Source organism: Doryrhamphus excisus, linkage group LG17, assembly GCF_037039965.1.
Source record: "Doryrhamphus excisus strain RoL-2023G ecotype Guam linkage group LG17, RoL_Dexc_Guam_v1.1, whole genome shotgun sequence".
NCBI classification, from domain to species: Eukaryota; Metazoa; Chordata; class Actinopteri; order Syngnathiformes; family Syngnathidae; genus Doryrhamphus; species Doryrhamphus excisus.
In genome coordinates, this window is record NC_136373.1 from 3885263 (window position 1) to 3912678 (window position 27416).

The 27416-nt window shown below is 37.5% G+C and overlaps 2 protein-coding genes across 2 annotated transcripts in view; one reads left to right on the forward strand and one right to left on the reverse strand.

Annotated features, from left to right (window-relative positions):
• The window catches only part of LOC144901923 (uncharacterized), a 49972-nt gene that overhangs the window by 14096 nt on the left and 8460 nt on the right, over window positions 1-27416 (reverse strand). The gene's annotated exons all lie outside the window — the stretch shown is intronic.
• sema3b (sema domain, immunoglobulin domain (Ig), short basic domain, secreted, (semaphorin) 3B) overlaps window positions 22376-27416 on the forward strand; it is a 63016-nt gene continuing 57975 nt past the window's right edge. Inside the window, exon 1 of the mRNA XM_078797696.1 lies at window positions 22376-22481. The gene's annotated coding sequence lies outside the window, so the exon portion shown is untranslated. The remainder of the gene's footprint in view (window positions 22482-27416) is intronic.

Below are 27416 nucleotides of genomic sequence, written 5' to 3' on the forward strand. Positions count from 1 at the left end.
GATATTGTGATTAATTGTTGCTAATACTTTTGGTGAATCCATAAATGCGTTGGTAATTTCCTTTGTTATTTCAGTTGGTCCCATGGAAGTAGAAATGTTAGCTTGTTGGCTGTCTGGGATTAATTCATTCTCAATTATGATTTATGTAACCTGTTGTTGAATAGCTTTTTCAATTATTTTGTAATTTTCGATTGGTACTACTTTAGCTATTTTCATTTGGTTTGGAAATATATCATTATGAAATGAAAAATGACTAATGTAAATTGATGGTTAATAATATGTGATTATTTTATGTTTGCTGCTGTTTTTATTGCTGAGAAAGAGCAGATTGCATAATAGAGCCTTTATTTGTTATGCAGACTTGATTTAGTACTTCATAAAGTAGTTTCTTCAATAAGATTATTATTCAACATTTGAAAAATACTTGAATGTTTTGACATTTTCTGTCTTTTCATTATTGACTTATTGCTAAACTGGTGAGGCTGAAAGGTTGCTGAGACCTCCTGTTCTTCTCTATATGAACCTCATGAAGGCGTAACCGATACCAAACAAAACATCCCATTTTTACCGTTCCAAGTCATGTTAAAATGGCCTCCTTTGTAGTCTGTGTGGTCTGTAAGGAAACAAACTATTTGACCCCACGCTCCAGATCGCTCCTGAACATCGCACACCTATACTGCCTTCTCTTTAGCAGCCATTGTCTCCCGCAGCCTCAGCTTTCACCTCCTTTTTTTTTTTGCTATTTGACCCTGCTTTCTGGTCTGCTTGGTTTCCTTTCCAAACAATCTGGGCTGATTCTTTATGTTGACTTTCTGAAAGGAAACTTTCTCTCTTGTTCAAGTTTGTCTGAGTCAGTCGGTGTATGCGTGTGTTTGTGTGATACATGGATAGGGAAATGAACCAGCTGTCATTTTACTAAATAAAACTAAAATAATTCAACTAAATAACAGGTAAAAAAAAAAAACACATACACGGACAGTTCAATTACTGTGGCTGAGGTATCTGGGGTGGTCAAAGCTCGGGAGGGGGGTTGGGGTGGTGGATGAGTCCATTCAAGAGGTTCAATGTGGTTTTCGTCCCGCTTGCGGAACACTGGACTACACCCTCGTGAGGATGCATCCAACTGGTCTATATGTTCTTTATGGACTTGGAAAAGATATCCTTGGGGGGGGGGGGTGCTCCGGGAGTACGGGATTGGTGCCATTCGGTCTTTGTACAACCGGAGCAGGAACAAAAAAAAAACTTAAAAACTGTATTATGGAAAGCAGGAAGTGAACAAATGTAACAGTTACTGATTGTAAGTACCAGACTTCATGGAATACTTGTTGTTTTGCTTATTTATATATATATCTAAGGTACAACATGCCCAAGTTATGTACTGGTACCGATTGTCGCTCCCTCACAATATAGTCAAAAATCACTAAAAAATTACTAATTATGAATTTTGCACATTTGGATCTTAATGAGGTTTTAACTATATTAGATCCAAATTTGCATACAGTAAATCCTACATATTTTTCAACTGGTCTTAAGATTTTGATTGATAATTTTCGGAAATAATTCATTTATAAATAATTGCAGTTTTGTGGTCAATAACGGCCTATAGTTAGTCAAAACATATTGAAATATGATATGTAGTATTTTGGTCACTAGGTGGCAGTAATAACACAAAACATTGAGATGTTACATTACATCGCCTCCCATTCTCCGTTATCCTCCCATTCTGTGTGGAAGTGGTATATTTTTTGGCTTCATCGGTTTAAAAGAAATCAATTTGAGGCTAACTGGTTAGCTCGCCGACCAGTCCAGGATCAGCTGGGATAGGCTCCAGCATACTGTATACACAGAAATTAAATTAAATTAAATTAAATTAAATTAAATTAAATTAAATTAAATTAAATTAAATTAAATTAAATTAAATTAAATTAAATTAAATTAAATTAAATTAAAATTATTTTATGAAAGCAGGAAGTGAACAAATGTAACAGTTACTGATTGTAAAAGTACCAGATGGAGGGGTAGGATTTAATAAGCTTTGCTTCTTCCTACTCCTTTTGGACATGTGGAACTGTGAACTGATTATGTGATGCATTCAATTGTAATCTGATGCATGTTCAATTGAAATAAAACCATTAGCATTACCAAGATCCATCAGTGAGGCCTTCTCCAAGAGCAGCCGTGATAAAGCAAAACAGATCATGGGGCTGCCTGCCAATCACTGATGACTCTGGGCAGCCAGCGACCTCAGAAATGTCAAAAATTCAAACAGTAGTCTTCAGATTTCCAAAGAGAGCTAGCGCCTGCTTTTTGAAACCTAATAACTTAATAGCCTATGAGTGGAGAAGACTGTGTAAACACTCGCAGCTGCCCTGAGGGCCAAATTACCTTCTTATTACATACGTCGTGTTTGCAAAATAATCCTTAAGCTTCACTCAAGTGTGTTTTGCATGTGAGAGTCGAGTCAAGTCAATACATGACTTTTATTCAACGGTGTGTCTTGGCAGTAATACACAGGAAGCTGCGGGATTTGACATCATTACTTTCAAAGTGTTCACGCTAATAGTACGAACACTGAAGACGTGCCTCTAAAATCGGATTAATTTGATTTGCACCAAACAGAACAAACACAAGCAGAGTTAATCATTACTGGAGGGCAGATTATATCAATATATTGATTATTATTGATATCTACTGCCGTTGATTCTCTTACCGTAATATGCCATGCGTCTGTTTTCCTCGTCGCTCACCTCCAAACAGGCAGGAAAAGACTTCATACTATGCATTGGTTTCAACAACGGCATGAACGGTGTGAGCCCTTTTTGTCAGTCATCTTAGTTACAATGGGTGGAGGCGGGGCCAGTAGCATACACATATACAGTGTAGCCTCATGAGGACCAATGCAAGGTAACATAGTAGAAATTGACAAGTAGATTTCAATATATTGCCATATATTTTTTTTTTCGTTGTACTTTTCTTAAAAGTAATTGCATTTGGTTTATTTCTCGTTTATCATCTCGTTTCGTAAACTGAACGTCTCTTTTGAAACATTCATGAAAAAAAATATTGAGCTTCAACACGTCAAACCTGACGCTGACACTATATTTTTATTTTTTCCTTCTGATGATAGTATCCGGGCTGCACGGTGGTCGAGTGGTTAGCGCGCAGACCTCACGGCTAGAAGACCAGTGTTCAATTCCACCCTTGGCGCAAATGTTATAATAATAAGGACCGCCTATTCATGAGCACAAAAACATTTTATGCTAAAAATAAAGATATGAGCTGCACAGCGACTGAGTGGTTAGCCTCACAACTATGAGACCCGAGTTCAATTCCACCCTCAGCCATCTTTGTATGGAGTTTGCATGTTGCATGTGTGGGTTTACTCCGGGTACTCCGGTTTCCTCCCACATTCCAAAAACATGCTAGGTTAATTAGCGACTCCAAATTGTCCATAGGTATGAATGTGAGTGTGAATGGTTGTTTGCCTATATGTGCCCTGTGATTGGCTGTTTTGTACTCAGTTTTGTCCTGAATTGTGGACTCCTATAGAGCATCTACACATGATAACCAGCACAGAAAGCTTTCTAGATCTTCCAGACTCTGCATCTCTTCCCGTAGTTTTTCCTTGGATTTCCTGCTTCAAACGCTCAAACGATTTGTCATTTACTCTCCCGTGTTCCCCCTCTAGGGCTGCACGGTGGACGAGTGGTTAGCACAGACCTCACAGCTAGGAGAATGCGTGGGTTTTCTCCGGGTACTCCAGTTTCCTCCCACATTCCAAAAACATGCTAGGTTAATTAGCGACTCCAAATTGTCCATAGGTATGAATGTGAGTGTGAATGGTTGTTTGTCTATATGTGCCCTGTGATTGGCTGGCCACCAGTCCAGGGTGTACCGCGCCTCTCGCACCCAAGACAGCTGGGATAGGCTCCAGCATCCACTTTTAAAGCCTCATTGAAAGCGAAGCAACCCTCTAAGTGGGCAAACATGTCTTCCCCTCCTTCTATGCTGATTTCATGACATGTAATCTTTCATTTATAATAGCAACTCTGCAAATAGAGACGTGGCCTTGAGTGTGGGTGCAATAGAGTGCATCATTCAAGCAGCCTGAATGACAAATAGGATTACATAAAAAAAGAGTTAGGAGGGTTTAGAAAATATATAAAAAAAAACACCTCCCCACCCACTAGCGCTGCCGTCATAAATGGCTGGAAGAGTTCCAGTAGCGTCACAGATTGACATGACATGACTAAAACAACTTCTGTATTTTCATTTGTGTCCACTAGATTTATTACATAACATATCTCTCACCAACCACACCCTACCTTTTATTTTTTTTTTTGTACTGTCTTTAAAACAAACCACATTTGATCAGGAAAATGTGAGACAAAAGGTTGGAAATTCCCGTCAAGTCATCACACATCTGCTCAAATAGTAAAATGGCTCACAAGACAATGTGAGCAAATGGAAAGGCACATTAAATGGAGACGGAGGGTGACAACTGCGGAACACATTGACCGTAAAAAAACACCAGAGTGACCATAAGGAAACACTTTATCCAAAAGATCTTTACCATTATTCTATTAAAGTGCACTTGGCACCAAAACTGTGAAAAATAACACTGAAAGACATATTTCCTGTTGTAGATGTGTGCTCAAATGTTTAAATCATTTTTAATTTATTTTTTAATAAATAAATAAAAAAATATATATATATATTTTAATTTACGTTTTAATAAATTAATTAAAAAATGTCAAATATTTTGTAATTTTACTTTTAATAAATTAATTTCAAAAATGAATAAATATTTGGTAATTTAAGTTTTAAGAAATTAATTTTAAAAATTTCAAATATTTTGTAATTTTAGTTTTAATAAATTAACTTTAAAAATATCAAATATTTTGTAATTTTAGTTTTAATAAATTAATTTAAAAAATGTCATAGATATTTTGTAATTTTAGTTTTAATAATTAATTTAAAAAAATGCCATAAATATTTTGTAATTTTAGTTTTAATAAATTAATTTCAAAAAATGAATAAATATTTGGTAATTTAAGTTTTAAGAAATTAATTTTAAAAATGTCAAATATTTTGTAATTTTAGTTGTAATAAATTAACTTTAAAAATGTCAAATATTTTGTAATTTTAGTTTTAATAAATTAATTTAAAAAATGTCATAAATATTTTTTAATTTTAGTTTTAATTAATTAATTTAAAAAATGTCATAAATATTTTTTTAATTTATGTGTTAAAAATTAATTAAAAAAATTAATAAATATATATTTTTTACATTTTTAATTTTTTATTAATAATAATTAATTTTACAATCTCTTCTTCTTGCACTCCTTCCACCTTGTGGACCCTTTTTTCAGGTTAAAACTGCACCAAATGTGATCTCTTCTATTGTGGAGTTGCATCATTACCTCTTTTTGCCACTCCCACAACGAAATGTCAATAAAAGACGTATAAATATGTCTTTGCTAGTTAGCCTTTTTGGTAGATAGCCTATTAAAAATGTGTAAACAGGAGGACAGAAGAAGCGAAGCATGTGAGCTCATGTCTGCAGTGTTTGCCACACTTTTAACAAGCGGCCTATAAAAAGTCAAGTGTGGACTCACACGCGGAAAAGACAAACAACAGCATGGAAATTGGAAGAATAGGAAAGAGGAAAATAAAGGCGGCAATGAGCAGTAGGGAGGACAACATTTGGATTATTATGGTATTATAAAAAACAAAAAAAAACATTTATTGGACGATACTCCTCTTACCAGTTATTAGTGATAACCACCACCTTGCATAATGGCAATACACAAATCGATATAAGAGTCAGTGGGATGATTGCAGAAATGGAACGATGTCTAATAAAGTAATAAAAACTAAATATGAGAGCATGCCAGCTTTTTATGGGCGTGTTTTGTAACCACAAATGTTATAATAAGGACCGCCTTTTCATGATAGGCCGAGCACAAAAACATAAAAATAAAGATATGAGCTGCACGGCGGTCGAGTGGTTAGCCTCACAACTAGGAGACCCGAGTTCAATTCCACCCTCGGCCATCTCTGCATGTTCTCCCCAGTTTTCTGCGGGTACTCCGGTTTCCTCCCACATTCCAAAAACATGCTAGGTTAATTAGCGACTCCAAATTATCCATAGGTATGAATGTGAGTGTGAATGGTTGTTTGTCTATATGTGCCCTGTGATTGGCTGGCCACCAGTCCAGGGTGTACACCGCATCTCGGCTGAAGACAGCTGGGATAGGCTCCAGCATACCGGCGACCGGCAATATGAAATAGGGGATAGTTTGTTGATATGTGCTCTGATATACCCCGCCTCTTACCCAATGGATTGATCATTAGAGCCCTCCAGAGATGAAATAACACCCCTATAGTGACCTCTACCTTGGTATTATTATATAATAGACACAATATAGACTCACATGTTACTATCGTGAGAGTTTGTTGGTTGTTTGTTCTGCGATTGGCTGGCCACCAGTCCAGGGTGTACCCCGCCTCTCGCCCGAAGACAGCTGGGATAGGCTCCAGCACCCCCGCGACCCTAGTGTGGATAAAATGAATGAATGAATAAAGAAATGAGGGTGGATGTTAGTTTGTCTGGTATGAGTCCAAGGCAGTAAACATGTGAAGAAATTTTATGCAAAACAGCCTGTTTTTTAAGTTCTTTTCTTGTTTTTCTGATGATGCTTTGCTTTTGAGGCAAATACAACAATAACACTACAGTAGTATTTTTCTGCATTTTGACTGATAACTGTAAGATTAGGTACTGCTACAAGTAGTAATCGTAACATTTGCACACTTTTCCATAATAAGAATAATGTCAAGTTGACGGTATTGCAGCAGTGGAAGGTGTTTGCTACCAAGGTGTGCTCAGCTGTGTTTTTTGGAGTGAAAAGTTCAGTGAGAATGACAAATGGCTGGCAAAAAAAAAAAAAAAAAAAAATCCACAAACCCAACAGAACGTGCCAAAGCGTGTAAGGAGGTGACACTGTGGAGGAGGATTAGCTGCAGAGTTAAGGTCATCTGCTGAGAACAGCCCATTATTCAATATTTCTCCTTTTTTGCTTCACATTTGTCAATGTCAGTGTCTGTTTAAGCCTGCATGCAGGCCTTTAGTGATTTCCGGCACTTCATTGGTAATTGCTTTGGCACTAACTTAGCTGCTGTAAATGCTGATTGTCCTTTAAGTGCTCATTTCCCGTGCAGACTTTTTTACTAGAGGTTTTGTTACATTTCGCCAGCTCATTTTCACACCCGCACACCGGAAGGCAAGAGTCCGCGACGGAACTGCATTAAAACGCTTAATTCTGTTATAAAATGGACACACCTGCAGAGAAAGGGAAAATGGAAGCTAAGAAGGAAGCGCAGGTGCGTGTTTTTAACAGCCAGACCTGGAAAACCCCTAAAAATGATCACCAGGAAGCTGTCTTCAAAGCGAGAGGCTGGGGTACACCCTGGACTGGTGGCCAGCCAATCACAGGGCACATATAGACAAACAACCATTCACACTCACATTCATACCTATGGACAATTTGGAGTGCAAACTCCACACAGAGGTTGAAGGTGGAATTGAACCCTGGTCTCCTAGCTGTGAGGTCTGTGCTAACCACTCGACCACAATGCAGCCCTAGAGGAGGAACATGGGAGAGTAAATTACATGAACTGTTTGAGCGTTTGAAGCAGGAAATCCAAGGAAAAACTACGGGGAGAGATGCAGAGTCTGGAAGATCTAGAAAGCTTTCTGTGCTGGTTATCATGTGTAGATGGAGTCGCTAATTAACCTAGCATGTTTTTGGAATATGTGAGGAAACCGGAATACCCGCCGAAAACCCACGCATGCACGGGGAGAACATGCAAACTCCACACAGCCGAGGGTGGAATTGAACCCTGGTGTCCTAGCTGTGAGGTCTGTGCGCTAACCACATTATTTTATTAGTTTAAAAGAACAGATTGTATCCAAATAAATAATGTTATAAGTCAAAAGATTGATGTAGTATTGTACGTTGGTCACTAGGTGTCAGTAATTGTTCAGGGAGACATGCACCAGTCCTGATCGAAGACCAACAGGGGTTTTATTGCAGGTTTGAATGAAACACCAACTACTGTTGCGGTCGTAATTAACCATGACAAGCTAAAACTCAAAACTGAACTTCCTGTCTTCCACATTTTTAATTATTTTTAATTATTTGTAATTATTTTTAATTATTTGTAATTATTTTTTTTAATTATTTTTAGTTATTTTTTTAAAATTTTTTAAATTGTTTTAAATTGTTTTTAATTGTTTTTAATTATTTTTAATTATTTTTAATTATTTTTAATTATTTTTATTTTATGTTTTTAAAAAATATTTAAATAAAAAAAAAAAATTAATTTTTTTATATTGTCTTCCACATTTACTGTGACACACCTCAGTCAAAATCAGCAAAAATGAGATGAATTGGGATTGAATGAGTTTGCAGTGTGTATATGATGCCATTTGTATTCTAGGGCACAAGAGTTAACTCGAGTTAACTAAAAATATAGCTACAATTTTATTCTTATTTGCTCCAAAAGGCTACATCCAGCATATTGTAAATACGCCATTAATGAACCCAAATGCCCAAACTAAGTGATGTCATTTTTCATGAGAATCTGAGATAGGCGAAGCGGTGACATCACCGGCAGCCACGAGTGCTTTTATTCACACGTTTTCTATCTTTGCTCCGCTATCATCCTCTCCTGTCACGCACACACAGTCCCTGCATTAAGTATAGAGGAAGCCAACCAATGTCAACAATGGCCGAGACAACTTGTGTTGTCATGTCAAGTGAGCTCATCCTTCCTGTGAACCTCTTTCTACACCGCTGATATCATCTGGTGGTAAACAAGCGGCACTAAGACTAAGTGACCTCCGAGTGACCGCTAGAACAAATTCAGTGGGGGCGGGTCTGAAAAGCAGGAGGAAGTCCTGTCATTTCTGGACAACGTAGACTGTCACAGCTTGAACAGGAGGTCATCTTGCACAATAGCTAATGACGTGTGATAATGACAGTTTTACAGCAGTTCAGCACCGCCCACTTACTGGATACTCAGGATGTTGTTTTGGTCTGTTATTAAGAAGCGAGTATTATCACGCAAAAACTACACTTGCTCTGATTTCAATGAAACTTAGTGGATAGGTTGAACTTGTGGTAAACAAGTCACTATTATTGACTTATTATGGTATGAACATGCATCAGATTACAATTGAATGCATCCCATAATCAGTTCACAGTTCCACATGTCCAAAAGGAGTAGGAAGAAGCAAAGCTTATTAAATCCTACCCCTCCATCTGGTACTTTTACAATCAGTAACTGTTAAATTTGTTCACTTCCTGCTTTCCTAATATAATTTAAGTTTTTTTTATTTAATTTTATTTAATTTTTTTAAATTTTAATTTTTATTTTATTTTATTTTATTTTATTTTATTTTATTTTATTTTATTTTATTTTATTTTATTTTATTTTATTTTATTTTATTTATTTTTTATTTTATTTAAGTGTATATACAGTATGCTGGAGCCTATCCCAGCTGACCCTGGACTGGTCTGCGAGCTAACCAGTTAGCCTCAAATTGATTTCTTTTAAACCGATGAAGCCAAAAACGTACCACTTCCACACAGAATGGGAGGAGAACGGAGAATGGGAGGCGATGTAATGTAACATCTCAATGTTTTGTGTTATTACTGCCACCTAGTGACCAGAATACTACATATCATTTGTATTTCAATATGTTTTGACTAACAATAGACCGTTATTGACCACAAAACTGCAATTATTTATACATGAATTATTTCCGAAAGTTATCGATCAAAATCTTAAGACCAGTTGAAAAATATGTAGGATTTACTGTATGCAAATTTGGATCTAATATAGTTAAAACCTCATTAAGATCCAAATGTGCAAAATTCATAATTAGTAATTTTTTTAGTGATTTTTGACTATATTGTGAGGGAGCGACAATCGGTACCAGTACATAACTTGGGCATGTTGTACCTTAAATATATATAAATAAGCAAAACAAGAAGTACTCCATGAAGTCCTGAGTACTATTGCCACATACATTACATGCATACTTCTATTTATTGCACAATTTTTTTTGGGGGGGGGTCTGGTATTTTTTGACTTGATATATGACCGCATTGTGAACAAGTTATGTTTTTTAAAGAAATATGGGAAGCTAAAAATGTATTTAATATGACTTCCAAATGTGCTCCTCATTTAAAGCTCATTTCATGTTCAAACTCCACATTGACTTTTCTATTGTGCTTCCAATGCGGAGGGAGGGTGCACGTCCTCATCATGCATGTGTCTCGTATTAAACCCAACTCCATGGTGCCATGGAGAGGATTTCATTCCTATAATGTACCATATTGCTGTGGTAGTCTATTTTCTGACTGCTTAACAAGAACCAGGCTTGACAGAAAACGCCTCCTGCTGCTTTAATGAGCCCCAGGCAAAAAAAAAAAAAAAAAAACGCCACCGGTTCATAATAATGTCATACTCATGCTAGCTTTCCAGTCTCAGTATGTTAGGTTCATCACGTTAGTACTGACTGTGTGTACTCAGCGCCACCCTCATGCTTCCTTAACTGTAAACACCCCATGTTAAAGGATTTTTCACCAATTTTTATGAAGTATCCGAGGTCTAGAATGTTGCCTCGATGCTGGAATTCAGACTGGGAATCTTCTTTACTGTGTGTCTGTAGCTTTAATGTTAATGAGCTGTGTTTTTCCATCCAGTGTGTGTCGCTAAAAGCACTACTTTATCCACATCTACTATATATAAATGCCTTATACTGATTTAAATGATTAAATATACACTCTAACGTATGAAGATGACTTATAGAGAAAAATGTAAAAGTGTAAAGGTGACTATGGAGGTGTTATTTCATGTCTACAGGGCTCTAATAATGTTAAAAAATTAATATTTACAAAGTTATAAACAGATTTTCTATGCTCCAACTATAAAATTATTCTGTTAATTCTATTAAAGAAGACCTCTTATATTATATATTCAAGTTTTGTACTGAATTGTGGACAGAAAGCTTTCTAGATCTTCCAGACTCTGCATCTCTTCCTGTAGTTTTTCCTTGGGTTTCCTGCTTCAAACGCTCAAACGGTTTATGTATATACTCTTCCGTGTTCCTCCACTAGGGCTGCATGGTAGTCGAGTGGTTAGCACAGACCTCACAGCTAGGAGACCAGGGTTCAATTCCACCCTCGGCCATCTCTGTGTGGAGTTTGAATGTTCTCCCCGTGCATGTGTGGGGTTTTTCCGGGTATTCCGGTTTCCTCCCACATTCCAAAAACATGCTAGGTTAATTAGCGACTCCAAATTGTCCATAGGTATGAATGTGAGTGTGAATGGTTGTTTGTCTATATGTGCCCTGTGATTGGCTGGCCACCAGTCCAGGGTGTACCCCGCCTCTCGCCCGAAGACAGCTGGGATAAAATAAGATAAAATAAGCAGTAGAAAATGAATGAATTAATGTTCCTCGTCTAGGTCCGCCTCCGCCAAGCCCACTCTGCTGTAATTGGTCAATAATAATAATTATAATAATAAAAAAATAATTTATTTGTTTAGCGCTTTTCAAAATACTCAGACACTTTACAGACAAATGGAGTTGAATAAAAGCAAGTAAACAGTGTAAAAGATATATTAAAATACAACATTCATTCGTTTATACACAGTTAAAGCATAAAGTAAATGCTCCTGAGGACTTCCGCACAGCTGCCGAAACCCTTTTGTCTGATTATTTACACAAAATAAACACAATTAGTACACTAAAATTGTTACTTACAGCTTGCCCTTCTGACGACCGAGTAAATTTGGCGGAGGAGCATATTTTTTTTCTTATAGACAGGGCATGCCCATTTAAATGGGGTCGGGCCAGATGTCTAGGCGTAAGGATTTTCTTTTTTAAAACTGTCTTCTCTCCAGAGTGGAGCAAACAAATGAGGCCGAGATCACTTCCAAATCTCTCTTGCTTCCTGATGTTCTTTCTTTCATCCCCCCTACCCCAATAAATACGCCCACTTATGTCTTTGGTGCAATAAGACGGGTACCATGGATCCGTTTTGGCAAAGTTTTTATGGGGAGTATCTGGCTTTCATAATGGCAACCAGTGCTAGCAATAGCGCTAGTCGTTCTCTCCGCCTCATCTCCATCTCGTCAATCTTTTATCTCCATTCTTTTGGCACCCGTTTACCGTCTTATCCCTTGAGCCCGCGTTCTCATCCCCCCTCATCCTCCAACCGAGCTCCATTCATCCTACCTTAGTCTTTACCCCATTTCCTCTGCATCCCTTTCTCCCCTGGGGAAAAAAATCTCTTCATCATTTGTCTTCCTTTTGGATTTGAAGCAAGGGGCGGCAAATATGTTTTATCTTATGGTGTCCTTGTTACATTAGCAATTTGTTATTTCACTAATTTTCCCACATTCCAAAAACATGTTGGGTTAATTGTCGACTCTAAGTTGTCCATACGTATGAATGTGCAGAAAATGTTCGAGATCTTCCAGAATCTGCACCTATTCAGCTCTTTGGATTTCGTGCTTCCTGCCAAAATGGTCAGTTTTAATTTATTCCACCCACAGCCCGCCTCCAGACACACCTACTCTGCTGTAATTGGTCACACTCCCTAGTTAGGAGGACTTCTAATAGCTGCCTGTATAAACACTCTATAATACTCCACAAAAAACACTTTTGTTCCATTAATTACATAAAAAAAACAGTTAGGACACTGATAAATTACTTAGCATAGTGCATAGTGGCCCATATTCACAAAACAGTCCAGTGTGCTGTTGACAAATTAAAATATATATATTTTTGCTAGTAGGGAATCAGGAACTCTAATCACTTTTTCCATTGGAAATATTTCCTGGGAGCCAACTGGGCATGCCCATATAAGGAAGTCTCGGTTGCGGTGACGTCATTTCAACTCAAATTCCTCATTAGGAAATGTAAACAAATGTAGCGTTCCCTTCCATTGGAATAAACACTTCCTGGGAGCCATTGGTAACACCGTAAACAGAAAAAAGTCATAGTCATTGTTTTTTTATTTATTTTTACTTTTGTTTAATTTTATTTAACTGTAGTTTTAATAGGCTGATGAACAGCCTGTTTCACTTTCACTAATAATTCCTGTGTTTCACTAATAATGTCCACATTCAGGGTGCAAAGACAGCCCAATTTTCAAAAGTAAAAAGACGATAACAGAAGCAGACACAACTGAGAGCAGAGTGCCAAGAGTCAAGGACAGGACGCTGAGTGGAAACGAGGGAGGATGAGAGAGTGATGGCTAAACACAGACAAGAGAGGACAGCCGAGGACGGGACAAAGAAAAAAAAAAAAGATGATAGCGCATAAGAAAATATACAAGAGAAACAATAAAAGACAAAGCTATCAGATGTAAGATGTAGTTACCATGTAAGCATCTTTGTATGCTATCATTGTGTTGGTGTAGGGGGGCGGGGCTTCCGTGGCGGAGACCCCCTCTAAGGACATTTTGTTTTGTCTTTCTATTTATCAACACTTAAGTGTCCTTGGCTACCGTCTGAAAAACACTGATGAAAATCACATGGGGGGGGGTGGGGGGAGCTCAGGTGCATCTTTTTTCCACTGATCATCCTTGAGATCTTTCTACAGCTTAATTGGAGTCCACCTGCAGTAAATTCAGTTGATTGGACATGATTTGGAAATATAATAACTGTCTATATAAGGTCCCACAGTTGACTGTGCATGTCAGAGCACAAACACCAAGCATGAAGTCAAAAGAACTGTCTGTAGACCTGCGAGACAGGATTGTCTTGAGGCACAAATCTGGGGAAGGATACAGAAACATTTGTGCTGCTTTGAAGGTCCCAATGAGCACAGTGGCCTCCATTATTCGTAAATGGAAGACGTTTGGAACCACCAGGACTCTTCCTAGAGCTGGCCGGCCTTCTAAACTGAGCGATCGGGGAAGAAGGGCCTTAGTCAGGGAGGTGACCAAGGCCCCGATGGTCACTCTGTCAGAGCTCCAGCGTTCCTCTGTGGAGAGAGGAGAGCCTTCCAGAAGGACAACCATCTCTGCAGCAATCCACCAATCAGGCCTGTATGGTAGAGTGGCCAGACGAAAGCCATCAGACCAGAGAATTTAGTTTCTCATGGTCTGAGAGTCATTCAGGTGCTTTTTGGCAAATTCCAGACGGGCTGCCATGTTCCTTTTACTAAGGAGTGGTTCTCGTTGCCTCGTGAAGTGTTTCGGGCATTCGGAATTGTGAATTTTAGTCGCAAATTGTCTTTCATTTCACAAGTGGTGTTCCCCTGGCGGTACGCGTACGACATATTGAGAACCCGAGGCTTGAGAGTAATTGGTTGGCTAGTCCCGTCTGTACATGCACTAACACACCGAAGTACCTAAGACCGAGAGCATTGGTGTTGGTATAGTGTATTGGTATGTGTGCTCCTTTCCCACGGAGCGCTGCGAATGAATTTGGGCTGTTTGAGTGCCGGGGCTTATCTGTCCTTCGTGTCATAACACTCCTGTGTGAGTGGTATGTGTGGACAGCATTGACGCTAACCCTCCAATGCGCACATATTACACGTGGATATAGAAATGACGCCTGTCTCAGGTTTTAGTTGACTTTTGTATCTGAAATAGGGAAAAAAATATTTAAAACATGAGGGGAGACCCTCAAGACCCTCAAGAACCAATTCTCCTGTATTGATCAAATCCCCAATCATAGCCAGTCATCATTACCAAGTGAATTTGGTAATGGTAATGGTTTAATTTCATTTGAACATGCATCAGATTACAATTGAATGCATCACATAATCAGTTCACAGTTCCACATGTCCAAAAGGAGTAGGAAGAAGCAAAGCTTATTAAATCCTACCCCTCCATCTGGTACTTTTACAATCAGTAACTGTTGCATTTGTTCACTTCCTGCTTTCCTGATATAATTTTTTTAATTGTTTTTTTTATTTAATTTAATTCACTACAATCAGTAACTGTTACATTTGGTCACTTCCTGCTTTCCTGATATAATTATTTTAATTGTTTTTTTTTAAATTTAATTTAATTCACTACAATCAGTAACTGTTACATTTGTTCACTTCCTGCTTTCCTAGTATAATTTAAGTTTTTTTTGTTACTTAATTTAATTTAATTTAATTTAATTTAATTTAATTTAATTTAATTTAATTTAATTTAATTTAATTTAATTTAATTCAATCAGTAACTGTTACATTTGTTCACTTCCTGCTTTCCTAATATAATTTAAGTTTTTTTTTGTTACTTAATTTAATTTAATTTAATTAAATTTTTCTTGAATTGGCTCATTGTTGTTGTTTGACTTCCTTACTCAATCCACTGTATTTGTCCCTTACTGCCTTACCATCGACAGAACCATCAACGGTTCTCAACAAAAGGTTGAGATGTCAACATGGCCCCGAAAGAGGTTACGCTTTGTGTGAAATTCTATGGATTTATGACATGTTTTTCCCTCATAAACTTGCTTGTTTTGTTGAAGCACGTTTAATGGTGGTGGAGAGTGTCTGGGGCAGCCGGTAACAGACTTGTAAAGCGCAGGAAGAAGGTTCCTAGGTGGAGGTTAAAGTAAAAATGGCGGATAAAGGAGTGAGGAAGTAGATGTAACAACACTGGAATATAAGTTCAGTTCATTAAACTGATGATGATGATGATAATGCGAAGGGTGCTGCTGATGCTGGGGTGGACAAGCTTGCTAAAATAACACTTTGACAGGAAGTGAAGATGGATGAGGTTTGAAGACTTAAGGGCAAGGGTAAGGGTGAAGTTGAGATACGGTAGCTCCTCGTCTCACTTTTTGGACCCTTAATCTCATTAGAGGGGCCCTGTAGTGTAAACAGAAATGGGAGTAAAGTACTGTGTTTAGTTTCTGCGGAACCTTGCAGGAAAGATCGGAAAAACTTCATTTTGACTGAATTCTATGAAACTTGGTCAGGATTAAGCGTTTTTTTTAATGTAGTCAATATTTTTCTATGGTTTCTGTTGTTGAATAAATTCCTAATCGAGGAGGAGAATGAAGGACTTGAATTGTTTTCTTGATTTCATTCCTCCTCATGCTGTGGACCAATGGTTCAGTTCTGGTATCCAGCTGACCTCCAGGCCTGGGAGACTGGCCCAGAAGTCTCTGGCATTCACAGCAGAGCACAGGGAACACTTTGTCCTTTTTCCTCCTCATTCTTTCCTGCTTTTTTTTTTTTTTTTCACCAATTTTCTTTCATTTACTTTGTTAGCTTTTCATGGATCACGGTCTCCTACCTCATGGAGAGAGACTGAGACCTTTGACCTTTGTCAAGCATTGTATTGGCTCTTTTTATTAAGCGTCTAAGTGAGCTGGAAAAGGCACGGAATACCGCAAACGGTTAAAAATTATTTTTTAGAACACCAAATGACCTTCATAGATACATGATGCATTCAGGAACACTGTGAATAATCAATAAGAATATCTGAGTAGAAGAACAATTCAATTCAATTGCATGCGTGGGTTTTCTCCGGGTACTCCGGTTTCCTCCCACATTCCCAAAACATGCTCGGTTAATTAGCGACTCCAAATTGTCCATAGGTATGAATGTGAGTGTGAATGGTTGTTTGTCTATATGTGCCCTGTGATTGGCTGGCCACCAGTCCAGGGTGTACCCCTAGCTCTCGCCCATAGACAGCTGGGATAGGCTCCAGCACCCCCGCGACCCTCGGGAGGAAAAAGCGGTCGAAAATGAATGAATGAATGACCGTGAATTTATCGAAGTGAGACACACAAGCACCATATCCGATCGACGCAACAACAGGATTTTATTGCATGTTTGCTTGATCTCACAACACATAATAATAATAATAATAATAATAATAATAATAATAATAATAACAACACAGGCTACTGGAATCCGCTCCGAACTAAAACTCTGAACCGCTGACATCACTTCCTGTCCTCCACACATTTATTGCAACACACATGAGCTACTGTTACTGTTGATTTTATACGAGCATGAAATTAACTACCTCACCAAAACGGGATATATCCAGTTAAGAGGAATAATCCCCATCATAAGGGATACACTTCTCGAACCACACACACACACACACACACACACACACACACACACACAGATTGTGTAATGTCAGGTGGTTTAGTAATAGCGGCTAACTGGCCTTAATGAATGTAACACACCACATTCTTATCTCCTGTTTGCTCTTTTTGTGTGTTTAACTAACAGCAGACTTCTACAGCAGTTTACTAAAACACTATATAATTATATATATATATATATATATTTTTGTTTAACCTTGTAATAAACAAAAATGTGTTTATTTATCTGCCGAGAAGCTGAAGTGTCCTTTGAAGATTTAAACAGAATAATATATAAATATACATGAGGGTCTCTGCCGTGTCAGGGCTTTGGACAAACAGGAAGTAAGAAACAGGATCAGAATCCTCATGACATCAATCATTAATGTCTACGTGTGTGTGTGTGTGTGTGTGTGTGTGTGTGTGATGTCTACACTGACATATTTGACGGTATCATAACAGACCTTTTTTAGTGTTACAGGTATGAAATATTTACCGTATAGAAATAGGACTGCAGCCTTTGGATGAGCTTTTGTCTAGTGTGGGTTTTTGTCCACTAAGGCGTTATAGTTGCCATGGTGTTTACATGAAGAACAACAACATTTTCCTTAAAGGCGTATTGTATGGTTGCATATTCAATCGTTTACCACAAGAGATTTCCCCTACTTATTATAGACAAAAATGTATTTTTATCTGCAGTTAAATGTGATTAATTGTGAGTTAATTATGAACAAAATGTGATTAATCACAATCATATTTTAATTGATTGACAGCCCTAATTTTGAGTATTGCAGTATTATAGTTGTCATATAAAAATAGTCTAAAAAACTATTATTTATTATTTAATTTATTTACAAAATATTTATTTAATTTTTATGCAACATAAAAAATTATTTTGTGGATTTTTTTTTATTGGAGCCCTGAATTGTGAGTTAATTATTGACAAAAAATGCAATTAATCACAATCATATTTTAATCTACTGACAGCCCTAATTTTTAATATTGCACTATTATATTTGTCATATAAAAATACAGTTTTAAAATTAATTTTTATCATTTAATTTTACTAAATATTTATTTAATTTTTATTGTTTTTTGCAACATAAAAAATTATTTTGTGGATTTTTTTTTAAAATTGGAGTCCTAATAATTTGTTTGACTTGAGTATTCTAAATGCAATACCTGGTTTTATAGTCAGTCTGGGTGTTAAAGAAGCACAAGAAATTTCCCCTACTTATTAGACAAAAACGTATTTCTATCTGCTGTTAAATGTGATTAATTGTGAGTTAATTATTGACAAAAAATGCAATTAATCACAATCATATTTTAATCTATTGACAGCCCTAATTTTAATATTGCACTATTATATTTGTCATATAAAAAATACAGTTTTAAAATTAATTTTTATCATTTAATTTTACTAAATATTTATTTAATTTTTATTGTTTTTTTGCAACATAAAAAAATATTTTGTGGATTTTTTTTTATTGGAGTCCTAATAATTTGTTTGACTTGAGTATTCTAAATGCAATACCTGGTTTATCGTCAGTCTGGGTGTTAAAGAAGCACAAGAGATTTCCCCTACTTATTAGACAAAAACGTATTTCTAGCTGCGGTTAAATGTGATTAATTGTGAGTTAATTATGGACAAGAAATGCGATTAATCACAATCATATTTTAATCGATTTGTATATAATATATTTATATTATATTTGTCATATGAAAAATACAGTTGTAAAAATTATTTTATTTATTTATTTATGTTTTTCTTTTTTGCAACATTAAAAAATATTTTGTGGATTTTTTTTTATTGGAGCCCTAATAATTTGTTTGGACATATCTTCAGTATTGTAAATGCAATAGCTGGTTTATAGTCAGTCTGGGTGTTGAAGAAGCCGAATAATAAACGTGTCATAAGGTTAAAAAGCTTAAGGGAAAAGTAAATCACTGAAAAATAAAACGTATTTCTTTAAATTGAAGCTAAACTAATGAAAGGTAAAGGGCAGATGGATGGAAGTGATGCAGCCGAGAAGAAGGCTAATGGGGGGGATTTAAAGGGGAGGAGTCATTTCAGATAACCTAGAAAAAGCCAATTTGAGGAAGAAGAAAAAAAAAACACAGACTCCTTTGAGGAAAGAGGGAAAGCTTAGGTGGATTGAGGTGCAGGGTCAAGCCCCCCCCCCCTCTCTTATTTGACTTATGTATGTTTTTTTTTACCTAATTATGTTCGATTTATAGTCCAGAAAATACAGTATATGCCTTCTGAAGCGCAGATGCCCAGAGAGGGGATACAATATCAGTGTGATGTCAGTGTGCCTGACAAAGTGTGTCCGACAATGAGTGCTCCTCCAGCCAGTAAGCCACTAATCCCTTTTCAATTAGCTGTCTAAAGACTTTTATTCATTTATTATCAACTCCTATACCCACTATATAAGAAAGTGGGGTTTGGTTATAGTTAGGAAGCCATTTTGGCGTGTGACCACTCATTTGTGGAGTGGGCGTACCCGGAGGCGGGCTATGTGGGGACTAAATTAAATACAAACGTTTTTAAGCGGGAAATACAGCTGGAATAGGTGCAGATTCTGGAAGATCTCGGATGTTTTCTGTGCAGGTTATTGTGTGTAGCTGCTCTATAGGAGTCCACAACTCAATACAAAGTGTCAGAAAATGAGCATAATAGGTCCTCTTTAAGATATAACAGTAAAAAATGTAAATAAATGCAATTTTTCACTCGGTCTTAAAAGAGATTAGCTTTTCACTCACACTTGCTTTGCTAGTTTGTGTAATAAAAAGCAGTAGGAATCACATGTCTGCGTGCAAATCAATAAATGATGAATTAATTATGAGCAACAAAATTTCTAAACAGGCTGAAGCTGCAAGAGAAGGGAGGTTGATCTTTTCAGGATAGGGTAGCCCAGAAGGAGAGGCTTCACCTCTGGACTGTGGCAGCTAGAAGAGGTGTGTGTTTTGTAGCGTCATAGATAAGCGCCGCTTTTATGCCTTGTAAACAGTTAAAGGATCCTAAGGCGTCTCGGGATCTGTTTGCACAAGACCGTTCTGATAAAAGCTATTTGTTTACATGCTAAGGAGCCTGGAAATACAAACATTTCAAATCAGGCTCTTGAAGCCAAAAATTAAGACTTTTTATTCAACCGGTTGATGTTTACAAAACACAAGGAAGAAAAGTATTGAACTTATGTTATGTTAATCTTTATTTATACTATATTTATATATTTATCAAGGCTGCACAGTGGTCGAGTGGTTAGCACGCAGGCCTCACAGCTAGGAGACCCGAGTTTGATTCCACCCTCTGTGTGGAGTTTGCATGTACTCCGGTTTCCTCCCACATTCCAAAAACATGCTAGGTTAATTAGCGACTCCAAATTGTTCAAAATTGACTCCAAAAGGTTCACGCCACCGTAGTTTTTAATATACTTAACTGTCAAGTGTAAAAAGAAGTTAACCACTGTATAATGAAGCTTGGAGAGTACTTGTCTGATGAACTACATAAAAACGTACTTCTTAAACTGCATTTTTTTGCTTGTCATACAAGCACAAAAAGAAGTTTAAAACAGTACAATAAAACTAAAACAAAGCAAAAGTACACACGAAGACTTTAAGTAAATTCTCTTTTAACCCTAAAAGTGAATGTACTTCTTGCTGAGGTAAGGAAGTTTCGGCAAAATATCAGTTCTCAACCAAAAATTGGGAAAAAAGACCATATATATTTTAGCCATATATAAATGCAAATTTCCCCACTGAGGGACAAATAAAGGCATATCTTATCTTATCTTATCTTAAATTTAACCACTCCAGTTTCCTCCCACATTCCAAAAACATGCTAGGTTAATTGGTGACTCCAAAAGGTTCACACACGGTAATTTTTAATATACTTAACAGTCAAGTGTAAAAAGAAGTTAACCACTGTATAATGAAACTTGGAGAGTACTTGCTTGATTACATGTATAGGATTAAAAAGAAGTGGACAAAAAACCCGACATAAAAACGTACTTCTTAAAATGCATTTTTTTGCTCGTCAAAAAGCACAAAAGGAAGTTTAAAAACAGTACAATAAAACTAAAACAAAGCAAAACTACACACAATGACTTTAAGTAAATTCTCTTTTAACCCTAAAAGTGAATGTACTTTTTGCTGAGGTAAGTAAGTTTTGGCAAAATATCAGTTCTCAACAAAAAATAGGGAAAAAAGGCCATATATATTTTAGCCATATATAAATTTAACCACTCCGGTTTCCTCCCACATTCCAAAAACATGCTAGGTTAATTAGCGACTCCAAATTGTCCATAGATATGAATGTGAGTGTGAATGGTTGTTTGTCCATATGTGCCCTGTGATTGGCTGGCCACCAGTCCAGGGTGACCAGACAGCTGGGATAGGCTCCAGATGTGTTCGTAATGTCTGGAGTTGTACCGATTTGTGTCTTGCACGGCTTCTGGTACATTGCTAGGTTTCTGCGCTTTTCCAAGGTAATTTACATAATTAGTTTTCAATGATGACATTGAACTGACCGTTGAAAACAGCCTTTATCAGTTTAGGAAATATAAATATATCTATAGGAAAGACACTAGTCAAGAACAGCCCGAGACCAAAATCATGTACATTTTGTCCTTAAACATCTCGATGATCCCTTTAGTGGCTTGACGAGAAATGTAACTATTTAGAAGATGTAAAATTAACAGTAAAAGAACATCATACCAACGGTAAAATATGGTGGCGGTAGTGTGATGGTCTGTACATGTTGCCAGGTCTGCGTCAGTGTAGAATATTTTGCTGACATAAACCTGCAAAAGTCAGTTGAAATCATGCATATTACAACATTTTTTTGTCGCTTTTACGTTTTTTTTTTAATGTAAAACGTGATGAGAAACAATACTCCAATTTTTGATGGAGGCTAAAAGAACTCGACTGTGACTATGAAGGAGATAAAAAGGTGGAGAAAAAGCATCCCCTGTGTGGTGTCCCACCCCCTGACTGCCTCCCTTCCCTCCTCTCTCTGCCCGGCCGTCTGTAAGAGGAAGGACAGAGAAACCAAACCACGCTTGGAGTTGTGTCGATACACACACACACACACACACACACACACACACACACACACATTTTCTATTGGAAATCCTACCAGGACTGAGAGAGTGGAGCGTTTTAAGAGGGGCTCGTCGTTTGGACTATTTGGCCATGCCGACACCTGCCAGGGGGAGTCTGAGCAGCTGAGGGACGACACACGAGGGACGACACACGAGGGACGACACACGAGGGACGACACACGAGGGACGACACACGAGGGACGACACACGAGGGACGACGCACGAGGGACTGGATCCTGAAGGAGGACAAAGGTGAGACACACCTTTTCCTTAGTCTGCTGTGTCTTTGTCCTTTTTAAACTGACCGTTGTCATTTAATGGCTAACTGATGGAGGAAGTAGTCTTGGCGTGTGTGAGGCGGAGAAGGTGTGTGCAGGTGTGTTCAATATCAGCATTCTTATGGTTTAACATGTTTAAAGTTTCTCCAAGGGACATGATTGATTTGTGTCAACTGTGGTTCCATAGCTGGTCTAATGATCTAAACATGGCTGGTATTATGTTTAGTAGTTATAATATAATCTTCCTGGTTCAGTCTGTTATAAGTCATAGAGGAGTTATTATGAGGAGCGTGTTTCAATGCCTGAATTGCGGCAGGTAGAAGCGGAGCATTGGAATCACTGATTGGCTACGATAAGCAGTGTGAAGTACAATGTTCAGTATAGTTTCTGGCCAATAGAAAGCATACATTTCTATTAAAAAAAAAAAAAACATCAGAAAGGTACTTTGTTTTTTGCTGTTTCTCCAGTTGTTTTGTTTATTTTTCATTAAAAAAAGAAAAGTGATTATGTTCCAAATTTCCTGCTACAGTAATTTAGATTTGAAAAGGTGTTTTAAAAAAAAAATACTAATATTAAAAAAAAAACGTTTTAAATTTAGGCCATTATTTAGTTTATTTTAATATTTTTTATATGTATATAATTTTTATATTATTATTATGATATTATATATATTATATATTGTTATATTATATTATTATTATATAAAAAAATTCTCCATCATTAAAAAATATATATTAATAATAGTAATAATACAGTAATTTTGATTTGAAAAAGTGTCTTTAAAAAAATACAGATTTTTAAAAAATATATATTTTAAATTTAGCACATTATTTATTTATTTTTATTTTCTTATATTGATGTACTTTTTTCTCCATAATTAAAAATATATCAATAATAATAATAATACAGAAATTTAGATTTGAAAGTGTTTTAAAAAAAATACTAATAAAAATGTTTTAAATTTAGCCAATTATTTATTTTTTTTTTTTATATTGATGCAATGTATTCCCCATTATTAAAAATATATAATAATAATAATACAGTAATTTAGATTTGAAAAAGTGTTTTTTTAAATACTAATTTTAAAAAAGATATGTTTTAAATTTAGCCAATTATTTAGTTTTTTAACATTTTTTTATATTGATGAAATTTTTTTATTAATAATAATAATAATAATTTTTTGATTATATTTTTATGCGAAAAAATAATAACATTTTATTAAAAATGTTCACAAACAAAGCAGTTTTTAATTTTTTTTTATGTCCCCCCAGTTTTTAATTTTGCTACACAAAGCAAATAAAAGTCATTTGGAGATACGTGTGTATTTCTCCAGGCAGGGCCTGTCCTTGTAGTTAGCGCCTATTCTGCTCCCCATCCCTCTGCTTCTTTGCCACTTTTGTTCTCTAATCACATTTGGCTTTGCCTTTGCTGATTTTTTCCCCTGAAAGGCGACCACCAAAACCAACAGCCTTGCTCTTTATCCCCTCCTCATCCTCTCATCTGGCTTCATGAAGCTGTCACATTCTCATTCCGTTTCTTCTCCACGGAGGAAGAATGCCAGCATCTTTCCCCATCTTGACTTCATGTTTTCCTCCCCGGGGGAGGGCTTAGTCACAGGTGTGTTTTGTCTGTCATCTCACCTATTCAGTCCTGTAATCCCAGGTCTTGTCGCTCTTTGGAAGCCCCCCCACCCAAGAACCATTTTGACCTGGATTGTAACCCCTCTATTATCATACCACACAAGCCCACCTCAGCACCAAGTGCTCTGCTTTTTACACTTTGACCCACTTTGGACAAAGAGATGGTAGACTACCTTACAATTTAGACGGGTGACACATGATTTAGGGGTTGTGTATGTAGAACGGTAAATAGTGTGACATCATAGCAGCATTATGGAGTCAATAGCCACGTTTACATGGACCCAAATATTCCAATTCCATTCAGGTTATTTGAATGTAACCTTGTATACACCTCATTCCGAAAGAAAAGTGCCAATCCGAATGAATATATAATGGGATTCCCAGGGGTGGAATATTCCTTTCCCCAATCCGAACCCTTCTATACGCCATTCATAAGTCCAGTTTTATTAAAAAAGAAAATAATTCTTCATTCATTCATTTTTTACCGCTTTTTCCTCATGAGGGTCGTGGGGGTGCTGGAGCCTACCCCAGTTGTCTTCGGGCGAGAGGCGGGGTACACCCTGGACTGGTCACCAGCCAATCAAACAACCAACAAACTCTCACAATACTAACATGTGAGTCTATTATATTGGGTAATACCAAGGTCGAGGTCACTATAGGGGTGTTATTTCATCTCTGGAGGGCTCTAATAATCAATCCATTGGGCAAGAGGCGGGGTACATCAGAGCACATGCTGGAGCCTATCCCAGCTGTCTTCAGCCGAGATACGGGGTACACCCTGGACTGGTGGCCAGCCAATCACAGGGCACATATAGACAAACAACCATTCACACTCACATTCATACCTATGGACAATTTGGAGTCGCTAATTAACCTAGCATGTTTTTGGAATGTGGGAGGAAACCGGAGTACCCGGAGAAAACCCACACATGCACGGGGAGAACATGCAAACTCCACACAGAGATGGCCGAGGGTGGAATCGAACCCTGGTCCTACACTTTTTGATTTAAACTAAATTCCAAGACTGGAAGAAGGAAAAACTGGCAATACGGAGTTATTCCAAAATGTGAAAGAAAAACTGGAGGAAGTCGGTATCACGTGATGTTGATGTTTACGTTTTACTGCGTATGCCCCATTGACTATTCTGGTTGATTATAGCGACGCATGTAAACACGCGATTGGATTATTCCTTTCCATGGATACCATTACTATTCGGAAAGAGAAAAACTCACGTCAACGTGGCTAATGATGACACTAAATATCAATTCCCCGCCCGGTGACGAGCTCCGCGCCGAAAATGGTGCTCTGGCTACACTTTGGACACCCTTGGTTTAATGGAATGCTGCATTGTCTTCCTAGGATACATTTTCTCACTAGCGGGGGTGTCCTATTTCTATAGCTGTCCTCTAATGGGCCAAAGGTGATGGACTGGACTGGAGTGGTGTCTTCCGTCATACCAAACAATAAAAAAACAAGGTCAAAGTACATAGTAGTACTATATAGCAGGAAGTACTCGTCCTGCTGCTATTATGCACCTGCCAGCATGATGCATGTCTCCGGCGTGGAAGACATTTATTTAACCTTGCGTTGGGTTCAAGGTGGGTCCGCTGAGCTACGGTAACAACTGTCAGCGCCACACCCAAAAAGCCATTACCCCTCCCGCCCCCTCCCAATGGGTTTTACCTCATGTGGAAACACATGAAGTACTAACTCCTTACCAAGCATGTATTTGTTCAATATGGTACCGATGCTAAGCTACATATCATTTCCTAGCAGAGCACCAATGCCGGGTTTCCTTTGTTTGAAATATTTAATAACTATGTCTGCGCTCTTGAAATATTGACTCACCCCCCCACCTCCAACATAGCCAGAGGGGACAGATGAGACTCCGAGTTGTTCTCTCAGGCAAATAGAAAGCAAAAGGCTGTACCTGCATCAAACTTTCATTTGCTTATTTTATTCATTCTTTCTTATATGCGTTCTTTAATCGTTAACGTCTTTCTAGCGTTATGAGACACGTGTATCCAATTAAGTATAAATTTACTTGTCCCGATTACAATCCCCCGAAATTGTGTATTCAGTAAAATTCAATGATATACATCCCATCAATCCGTTTTAGTACATTCAGGACTCATGTAACGTTCACAGGCAGTTGGAACTCACAAAACTCGACTCACTTATGTATAGTGTTATAGTGTCCTTGAGCATGTTAAAGGATCTGCTAACTAAACTAAACAGCGTAACAGAGCGTTTATATATATATATGTATAAGGAAGGGTGGCACGGCGGTCTAGTGGTTAGCGCGCAGACCTCACAGCTCGGTGATCAGGGTTCAATTCCACCCTCGGCCATCTCTGTGTGGAGTTTGCATGTTCTCCCCGTGCATGCGTGGGTTTTCTCCGGGTACTCCGGTTTCCTCCCACATTCCAAAAACATGCTAGGTTAATTGTCCATAGGTATGAATTTGTGCGTGTTATTGTGTGTAGCTGCTCTATAGGAGTCCACAACTCAATCCAAAGGGTCAAAAAATGAGCATAATAGTTCTCGTTTAATATAATAATAATAATTATTATAGCTGCACAGCGGTCGAGTGGTTAGCGCGTAGACCTCACAGCTATCCTCAAGCTAGGAGACCCGAGTTCAATCCCACCCTCGGGAATCTCTGTGTGGAGTTTGCATGTTCTCCCCGTGCATGCGTGGGTTTTCTCCGGGTACTCCGGTTTCTTCCCACATTCCAAAAACATGCTAGGTTAATTAGCGACTCCAAATTGTCCATAGGTATGAATGTGAGTGTGAATGGTTGTTTGTCTATATGTGCCCTGTGATTGGCTGGCCACCAGTCCAGGGTGTACCCCGCCTCTCGTCCAAAGACAGCTGGGATAGGCTCCAGCACCCCCCATGACCCTCGTGAGGAAAAAAGCAGTAGAAAATGAATGAATGTATAAGGAAGTCTGCCCCTCTGTGACATCACAAAGGAACAGTTTTGCAACGCCCTCTGAAACCGAGCATTTTGAACCATCTAAAAATTAATTTCAGGGCTCACTTCCAAATGCGCAAACGTCATTATCTGAAACTTTGGCATCATTTAACACAAGACTACAACATTCTAACTACATTTATAGGTCAGAAAAGTGGAAAAAGCATAATTGGTTCGCTTTAAGTCAAAGTCAACATAGTGAGAAAACTTGACCGGAACTGGGAACTGACCAGAGTAATCATGGCCAACCTACTTACCACTTACAGTTCATGCAAGACGTAATTTTATTGAC